The sequence below is a fragment of the Hylobates moloch genome, unplaced genomic scaffold (assembly GCF_009828535.3).
Source record: "Hylobates moloch isolate HMO894 unplaced genomic scaffold, HMol_V3 SCAFFOLD_2, whole genome shotgun sequence".
Classification (NCBI taxonomy): Eukaryota; Metazoa; Chordata; class Mammalia; order Primates; family Hylobatidae; genus Hylobates; species Hylobates moloch.
Window position 1 is genome coordinate 133,230,681 of NW_026652277.1, and position 8,703 is coordinate 133,239,383.

The window sequence follows — 8,703 nt, forward strand, 5'->3', positions numbered from 1 at the left end:
CTCTATCAATTAAAAACCACATACTAATCTAAGAAAAAATATGTAGAAATGCCTCAGTAGAAATATGACCCAAGATTCTGCTGTGGGCCTAAGTAGCTCTACATACTGAAAGAGGGACAAAATAATTGTGCAATTTTGCAATCACAGACATTCCCAAAAATTTAGCAATGCAAATCATAGCTAGGGACTTGAGTCAAAACATCTTTCTTCACCAGTAAAGGGTCAGAAATTTAAAACTGAAAGGGTAGAAATGAAAGGACTACACATCAACAGATTATTCTTTTCCTTGATCATACAAATTCAGACAGTCACTATTGAATGCAGGGGTCAAGGACTGTCCTGAATTAAATTTCTGTCCACCTAAAGTGGGTGTGGGGTCAGCTAGTGGTATTCAATAAAATTGTATTTACTCTATATTAAACTCTTCTGATGAATGCCTGCTCTTAGAGACCAAAAACTAAAAATCACAATACCTAACAACTGGGTTAATAATACCATAGTATCAGAATTTCCAGCAATTGAGTATTTTAATTATAAACTAGGACATCATTATACTCTTTGAATAACTCAGTTAAACTTTTTTTTTTTCGTTCAGATGTATTCCCATGGATGAACTAGACATGGTAGTTAAAAGGTGGAAAAGAACCACGGAACTGAAGCTTTGTCCTTGGCTTTTCATTGCTCAACTGGGAAAAAAGAGCTACCAGAGAGGTCTGTAACCTTACTCTGCCATATCGTTCAGAATGTCAGCTATAGATCACCTGTGACAAGTATTTAATTCTTTGTCTCACGGGGGACAATCTGCAACCTTCTGTTGGAAGTGAGGTGTTTTGTTTCATTTTAAAGCTGCCAGCAATAGTTGTCTTTTTGGCCTTGCAGTAAGTTCTCTTTCAATTTAGTATTCCCAACTTCTTCCTCTAAAAGTTGTGAAAATCATTCCTTTTCTAAAGATTTCCATGCTAAATCCTTTCAAAAGTCTATGACACATGTGACTCTTCCCACCATAACAGTACCTTTTCTTGTTTTACCACAGAAAGCCACATTGAGCTCTTTTGCCTTTGTTTTTGCCAGCTGAACAGAATAAAATATTAAAATACGATGATTAAAGAGGCAGGGCAAATGTGTTTTAGCTATTGGGCTTCTGCTGAGAAAGATATATAGATTAGAGTGAATACAGACAAGCAGTTTTCTAGGTGATGTGCTGAAAAACATAAATTATATTCTAGTAATAGCTGATATGTACAGTAATTAGAAGGTTCATTCTACCACTAAGAAGGGAATATATTCTGTCAAATATTGCCTCACATGCCATTTTCCAGATCACTGACAGCTCGGTATGGCTCTGTACCTGGGCCATGACAGAGTCACAGAGAAGCAAGGTGGATCCTTCAACTCCGAATGGCGTCCATCCTGACTGAATTGGAATTGCCACAGTAATGCTTATTAAAAATCAGAAATACCTAAAGTTTCCTCAATTTTATTTCAAGTTTGAAAAATTAGTGCATAAAAGTAAAACATATACCATGTTTTCTCTTATTGAAAATGTAATAAAAATATTTTTTGAATGTGTGAAAATAACAATGTTGTAGATCTATATATTTTATTATGATATGAATTTGGCCCTTGGAGATATACAAAAAAAAGTTAGTATTTAGTTTCTCTCCCAAACAGGTTCTCATAGTTGTAGAGATAGTGAATTTGGAAAAGGCTAAAAACTGTTAATTTAAAATAAAAAAGAATATGCACTTGTAGGCATTTAAATACTTTTTTTAAAACTTGGTCTTAAAAGTTGTACAATCTCTGTCTGAACAATTAAAAATAAACTGGAAAACCATTTTTTTTTTTTGCTATAGATGTAAGCTATCTATACAAATGCAAAATAACATGCTTATAAAATAATAAATATTTTCAGCTCATCACAGTAATTCCAGTGTAGATATTCACCAACCTGAATGGGGTCAAATTTATTCAAATTGTTTCGAGATTCTAAGTCACTGCCATTTATCAAATAAGGGGCTTTATCTATAAGCTCTCATTTGTATGTGAATGTATGAATGTATCACCTACCCTGGTTTCTTTTTATAATATAATATCTTAAAAGTAATGTGAATTTTAGAAAATAAATATAGGAAGCATAGTTTTTTAACTTACAGAGTTAGAAGTATTGCTTCTTTAATTTCATGTGTATTTTTGGTCATGTGCTATGTTTATTCCTTGCATGCTGAATTGCCTGTGGGCCTATGGAAAGCTTCAGTAAACTGCGTATAATAAGCTAGCTGGAAATTTGCCATAATTCCAGTGACAGTCATTTTCATATGTGCTTTCTCCGTTAAAAATTTCACAAGTGTGAAGAGACATATTTTCTGTTTGTTAGGCTCTGACTGCATTCCTGACCCAGCCATGCCAGTAAAATATATGCTGGAAAATATTATGGGATTTGTAATAATGTTTTCAAGTGGAACATATCCCTATGGGACATATTTTATGTGTGCTGTAGATATTGGGGAGATAAGAATTCAGGGGGCATGTTACTCAAAGTGAAGCTGTCGCTGGGTAATAGAGTACTACAGTAGTTTGGTGAAATGATACAGATAGACTTATTTCATTTTCCAGTGGGAACATTTTAAGCTGACTTGCTGTTAAGAATCTGTAAATTGTCTAAGCAGGGGAAAAAAGCAGCAAGGCTGATGAAATCATAAATAGCTTTTCCATCATTGCTGAAACTCTAATTTTCTTGCTTATTGCTTGAGTTAATAAAACAAATAAAAGAGGGAATCTCAGAGAGAGATTTCTTTAATATGCAAAATGAATTTCAATGTACTCTCCTGCTGGTATTTTTATGGAAAACCTGACTACATGGTACACATGGAATGTAGAAATCTGCATTTAGATAGAAATATTATAAAATGCATAGTATGGTCCAAAGTCGGTCTTTTAATGGAGATGGCAAAGTGCTGCATTATACGGTTGAGTGGAAAGACAGCATGCATATAGGTTTTCACATCTTCAGGAACTAAGTGCCCATTTTGCCCAAGAGAGGCATACATTAGTTTGAATCTTTGACAAATATCGATGAAGCAAAAAATACCAGGTGGATATATTTCTCCAAGTGAATTTTTGGTGCTATCTATAGGTTATGATTGCAATATATATTTCATATTTTTTCTCAAATGCTTTTGGGAAACAACAAAGATTGATTCTATTAGAAAATATTTCATTGTATTAGCTGAATTTGACTGTAAAGAACTGAGTGGTACCTAACAGTTATAGTAAAACAATAGAGGTTCAGAAATACTTGATTCTATTCCTGTAACTGTGTTGTGGGTGAACTAAGAAACTTCACAGTGCCTCATAGCTCAGATAATCTATCTGTAAATGTAAAGATAAGGTAGCCTCACACCAACTATTCCCCAGTGATAAAGGGAGAACTAATTAGTTGACATTTGTCTAGCCATTTGAAAACCTCAAATGAGAATTTCTTTATGCTGTTAGTAAAATTCAGTGTTATTATTGAGCATACGTAAGAGTAGCTATTACATGAGTGAGAAAGAGCTAGTGGTATGGGGATATATAAATTATTGAAATAAAGATAATTGATTTAAAATAAGTACAAGCAGAAGAGGTCATAAAAATTTGAGCTATTTCATATAAACCTTTTTTGTGATAATAGCACATTTGGATTAAGTATTTCTAATGTGTTTAGAGCAGAAAGGAAAAAAATGACACAAATGTGGTAGAATGAACACTTGTATACCTATGTTCTCCTCTAGAATCTTACACAGGTAAGTATAAAACAGACGGCATAATTCCACCAGGAACAAAGAGAATAGGATAAGAGCTGGCAGTGACAACATTTTGGAAGCTGGAAAACCTGTGTACAAATGATGCCTGATTCAGCAGCATGAAGAAAGCTGAAACTGAAGTCTAGAGGGGCTAGAGCCAGGGAGTTAAGCTGACTGTCACCAGAAACCCCTAAAAGGGCTCAGAAATTACTCCCACTGAAGTAAGGGTTCAAGTTGGGCAGGAAATGGAAAAGCCTGTGTGGTAAGCAGTTCAATGCTCAGAGCCTCTTCCTCACCATGATAGAGGTATGGTAGCTGGCTGTTGTAGGGGTGGCACCTTAGGAGCCCTAGATCTGAAACACAAAGTTTACTGAAGGTAGAAAGTTTCTTCTGAAAACTGCAAGTAAGTGAAAGTCTACAAGTGGTAAAATCTTCATTGAACTAAATCTTATTTTTTATAGTAAAAATGCAGAACTGAAAATTTTAAAAACACACTATATAATTCTTATTTGGAATATGTAAGCAACTACCAGGGGAAAAAGTAACTAAAATGGCTAAAAGAGGTAAGAGCCCATGTTGCATAGAACTGCAGAGAGGAAGGGAGGGGAGCAGTGAATGAATCTATCTCTTTATATGCTTGTAGAATAATTTTACTTTAAAAACCACCTGCAAGCATAATTTAAAAAATTAAAATGAAGAACTGATGACAATTTTATAAAAAGAATGTACACAACACACTAAGCCAAGAATGAATGAAAGAACAGCATGTAGATATATTCATAATGAGCCTTGTTTATTTAAACACAAAATCTGAAGGATCTGGCAAAATATTTTAGTAAAGTGTAAATAAATCACTTGATGGTTGGAAAGTATATTTTTCTTGCTAACCATTATTTTCCCCTACTCTAGAAATAGTGTATTTGCTTATTTTTATTTTTATTTTTTTTTTGAGATGAAGTCTCACTCTTTTCCCCTGGGCTGGAATGCAATGGTGTGATCTCGGCTCACTGCAACCTCTGCCTCCCAGGTTCAAGCGATTCTCCTGCCTCAGCCTCCTGAGTAGCTGGGATTACAGGTGCCTGCCACCACGCCTAGCTAATTTTTGTATCTTTAGTAGAGACGGGGTTTCACCATGTTGGCCAGGCTGGTCTCAAACTCCTGACCTCAGGTGATCTGCCCGCCACGGCCTCCCAAAGTGCTGGGATTACAGGCGTGAGCCACTGTGCCTGGCCTACTTATTTTTAAAATGCCTCCTCCGAGCCCATTTTTATAACTGAATGTAGTGAATGCTTTGACTTAACTTTGGGTTTGCCCCTTTACTCAGCTTTAAAACAACTAAAAAGACAATTTTAGCACAAGTACAGCACACTGTCAGGTTCATACTCATCATATAAACAAATATATTGCTTTAACAATACAGTACACTACAGTTATATACTAAAAAGAAAAAGGAAACCAAAGATTTACATAATTAAATATAAGAGATAGAGTTTGTTTGCACTGACTCTTTGAGAGAGCTTAAAATAAATGGGATAATGTAATATGGTAGCTATAGGTGGGAATTGAACAATGAGGACACTTGGACACAGGAAGAGGAACATCACACACCGGGGCCTGTTGTGGGGTGGGGGGAGGAGGAAGGGATAGCATTAGGAGATATACCTAATGTAAATGACTAGTTAATGGGTTAAGCACACCAACATGGCACATGTATACATATGTAACAAACCTGCACGTTGTTCACATGTACCCTAGAACTTAAAGTATAATAATAAAAATATATATATATATATACATAAAAGTGACAAACATTTTCTAAACTCCAGTCTCTGGATATATGGCATAGTCCTAGATCATTTTGACTGAAAGGGAAGTATTACAGAAGTATTACAATCGTTTGTTAGTTAACATAGGAAATGCTCTCTGTAGACAGCCAAATGCAGTTTTGCTACCACCTCGTTTATTATAATCTTTTAAATTTAATTAACTCCAGAGTCTTTGAATATTCCAAATATGTCTTTGTGCAAAAATTGCCAGAAGTACTTCAGGACACATTTGCATTCATTGCATTACAGTGTCTTACCACTAAAAGTAATGGAGATATTGCATAAGGTGTGTCTTGGGCTTGCCATGGACCTCTCCTTCTCCAGAGGTTAATGGATGACTATACTCTAGATGAATTATCAAATATAATATCCCACCATAGGTACCATCACCTGGGAGGCACATCTAGGTGAATAAGCTAATGGCTATTATTTTACCATGCTTTCAACTTTAAACATGACTTTCAAGCATTTACATATTGTACTAATGGTGGATGTTATTGACTTGAAGAACAGCTTTTTTTTCCGTCCTGCTTTTATTTTCTAATCTTCTTATTTCACTCTCTAATCAGGAAAAACAAATGAAGTCTTCTCTCCTTCTACTGAAATGCTACCATTATGAAAACAATAGCAATAAAAATGTTTATGAAACATTCATAATTTGCAAAAGAAAATTGGAAAGAATCACTATTATTAAAAACATGTAGTATAAAGACAATCTTAATTAGCTGGTTCTATTCTTTACATATCAACTATTTGACACTTATGTTTAGAATATAAAATGCACAGCAAGGATTTTGTAGTTATTTAAGTAAAAAATAAATATAAATTGTTATAGATGTATGAAGCATATTACAAAATTAAATGCTATAGCATCCTCATGAATCTTTGACTCTGTACGCATTCCTAGGCATGATTCAAGGAGTAAACCAGGACATAATCCACGTATCTACCCAGAGAAAAGGAAGGATGAAAATGATGGATGGACCAGGTTTAATATTACAGGCATTTGCAACTAAACAGCCTGGCGTTCTGTTTAAACTACTCAGGCTTTACTCTCAGAGTTCATTATATCATCCAGATTCTTCAACTAAACTGCTGATTGTTGTTAATGCCAAACACTACCTTAGGCTATTACGAGAATCTGGTTTACCCTAACTGTCGTTGGTTCTTACATTATTAAGGAAAGCAGGCTGAGCATATATGACTTAACCAATAATAGAAAAATGCTATGGAATTTCCTACATTACCTTTAGGGTGAGTAAACATTAGAATAACAAGGGATCTGTTTTTAGGGAATGAGTAGATCTTAGAATGCTTAATTTCTTCTATGGACATAATATCTTTCATACCCTACCACAGGATTCCTTTTAAATGTCTACATTCATTAGTATTAGGATGTGTCCTTAGATGTAATCTAATAAGATTTTATTTTTAAAACCAAAGCTCTTTAACCTATTTCATTAAATTTCCTTTCCTGTTAATGCAGCAGTTCAGTAATAATTAGGACTGTGATGGATTAATGATTGATAATTTTCCAAGTTACTATTGGCAAACTGTAGTAAGAAACCTGCATTATTGCACTTCATCCCTGCTCTCTGGCATATTGAATGTAAACAGACTTGCTTTCCTTCCCTCTGTTTAATGGGCTGGAAGGGATTGACTTGGACCTGCAGTCTGCTCATTTCTGTGATTGATGTATTTTCACTTAAATAGCGTAGATTTGTTTTGCAGTTTGTGTTGCTGTTGAGAATAGATTTAAGGGAGACCTGACATATCATTAATCCTTCCATTCACATTTTAGATCATATGAACATAGCAAAAATCACTATAATGAAGAGAAATAACATTTCTTTATCTAATATAATGCTATAGTAAGAGGAATTATAAATAGGTTAATAGTTTTTAAAATAGATGTCTATTATTTTACTATAAAATGAATCAACTAATATATTTCAGGTATCTATGAGTAATCCATGGAGATTAAGAATTTTAACATAAATGTTAATAAAATTTTGTATCACCATTTGGACTTTGTCTAGCAAGCAACAGGGAACCATAAATATTTTGTTTTTCTTTTATTTTTAGCATGACAGGTATACTGCTAAATCTGTTTTTAAAATTATGATGCTGCTTTCTCTGTGAATGATGGATTGGAGTATAAGAGACTCTGAAGGCAGAGAGACTGGCTAAGAAGCTATTACAGTGTTCCAGGTGAGAGGTGGAGAGTGATGCTGAAAAATGGGAAGTATTGACCTATGCCAGCAGTTGTGGAGAAGCAGAGAAGAGATTGAGTGAAAGGGAGTCTGGAATCATAGAAACGGTACTTAGAAGCCAAATGATGATTCGCCTGTGAGTTTATGTGTATGGGGTTGGAGAGGAAAGGTTGAGAAGAGGAAAGAGGGTGTTAAGCATAATTATGATCACACTATTTTAGGCAGCTGAAAGAAGGATGATACACAACAGACCTCACACCAAATGCCACCAATGTCTGTTCTAAAAAGAGAGGTGTGGAGTCTTTGTTTTTTTCTTTTCTGCATGCAAACACAAGTGCATAAGATAAACAAACATTCATGGAGTACCCTTTGGCAGACACTGTGTAGACCTGAGTTGTTCACAGTATGCATGATTTTTTTCCCTACCAAAAGCCTGTACTGATATCAAAGAGATAGATACCTAGAAAAGATAATCTTCAAATAATTTCTCTATGATACATATTTTTTTCACCAGGTTTTTAGTTGCAAATAGTACAAGAAAGCCACTTAATCTGAGTGAATATCAGAAAAATGGAAGGTGTATGGGTCTGGGTGCGGTGCTTCACACCTGTAATCCCAGCACTTTGGGAGGCCAAGGCAGGTGGATCACAAGGTGAGGAGATCCAGACCGTCCTCGCTAACACGGTGAAACCCCGTCTCTACTAAAAATACAAAAAATTAGCCGGGCGTGGTGGCGGGTGCCTGTAGTTCCAGCTACTCAGGAGGCTGAGGCAGGAGAATTGCTTGGACCTGGGAGGCAGAGGTTGCAGTGAGCCGAGGTCATGCCACTGTACTCCAGCCTGGGCGACAGAGTGAGACTACGTCTCAAAAAAAAAAAAAAAA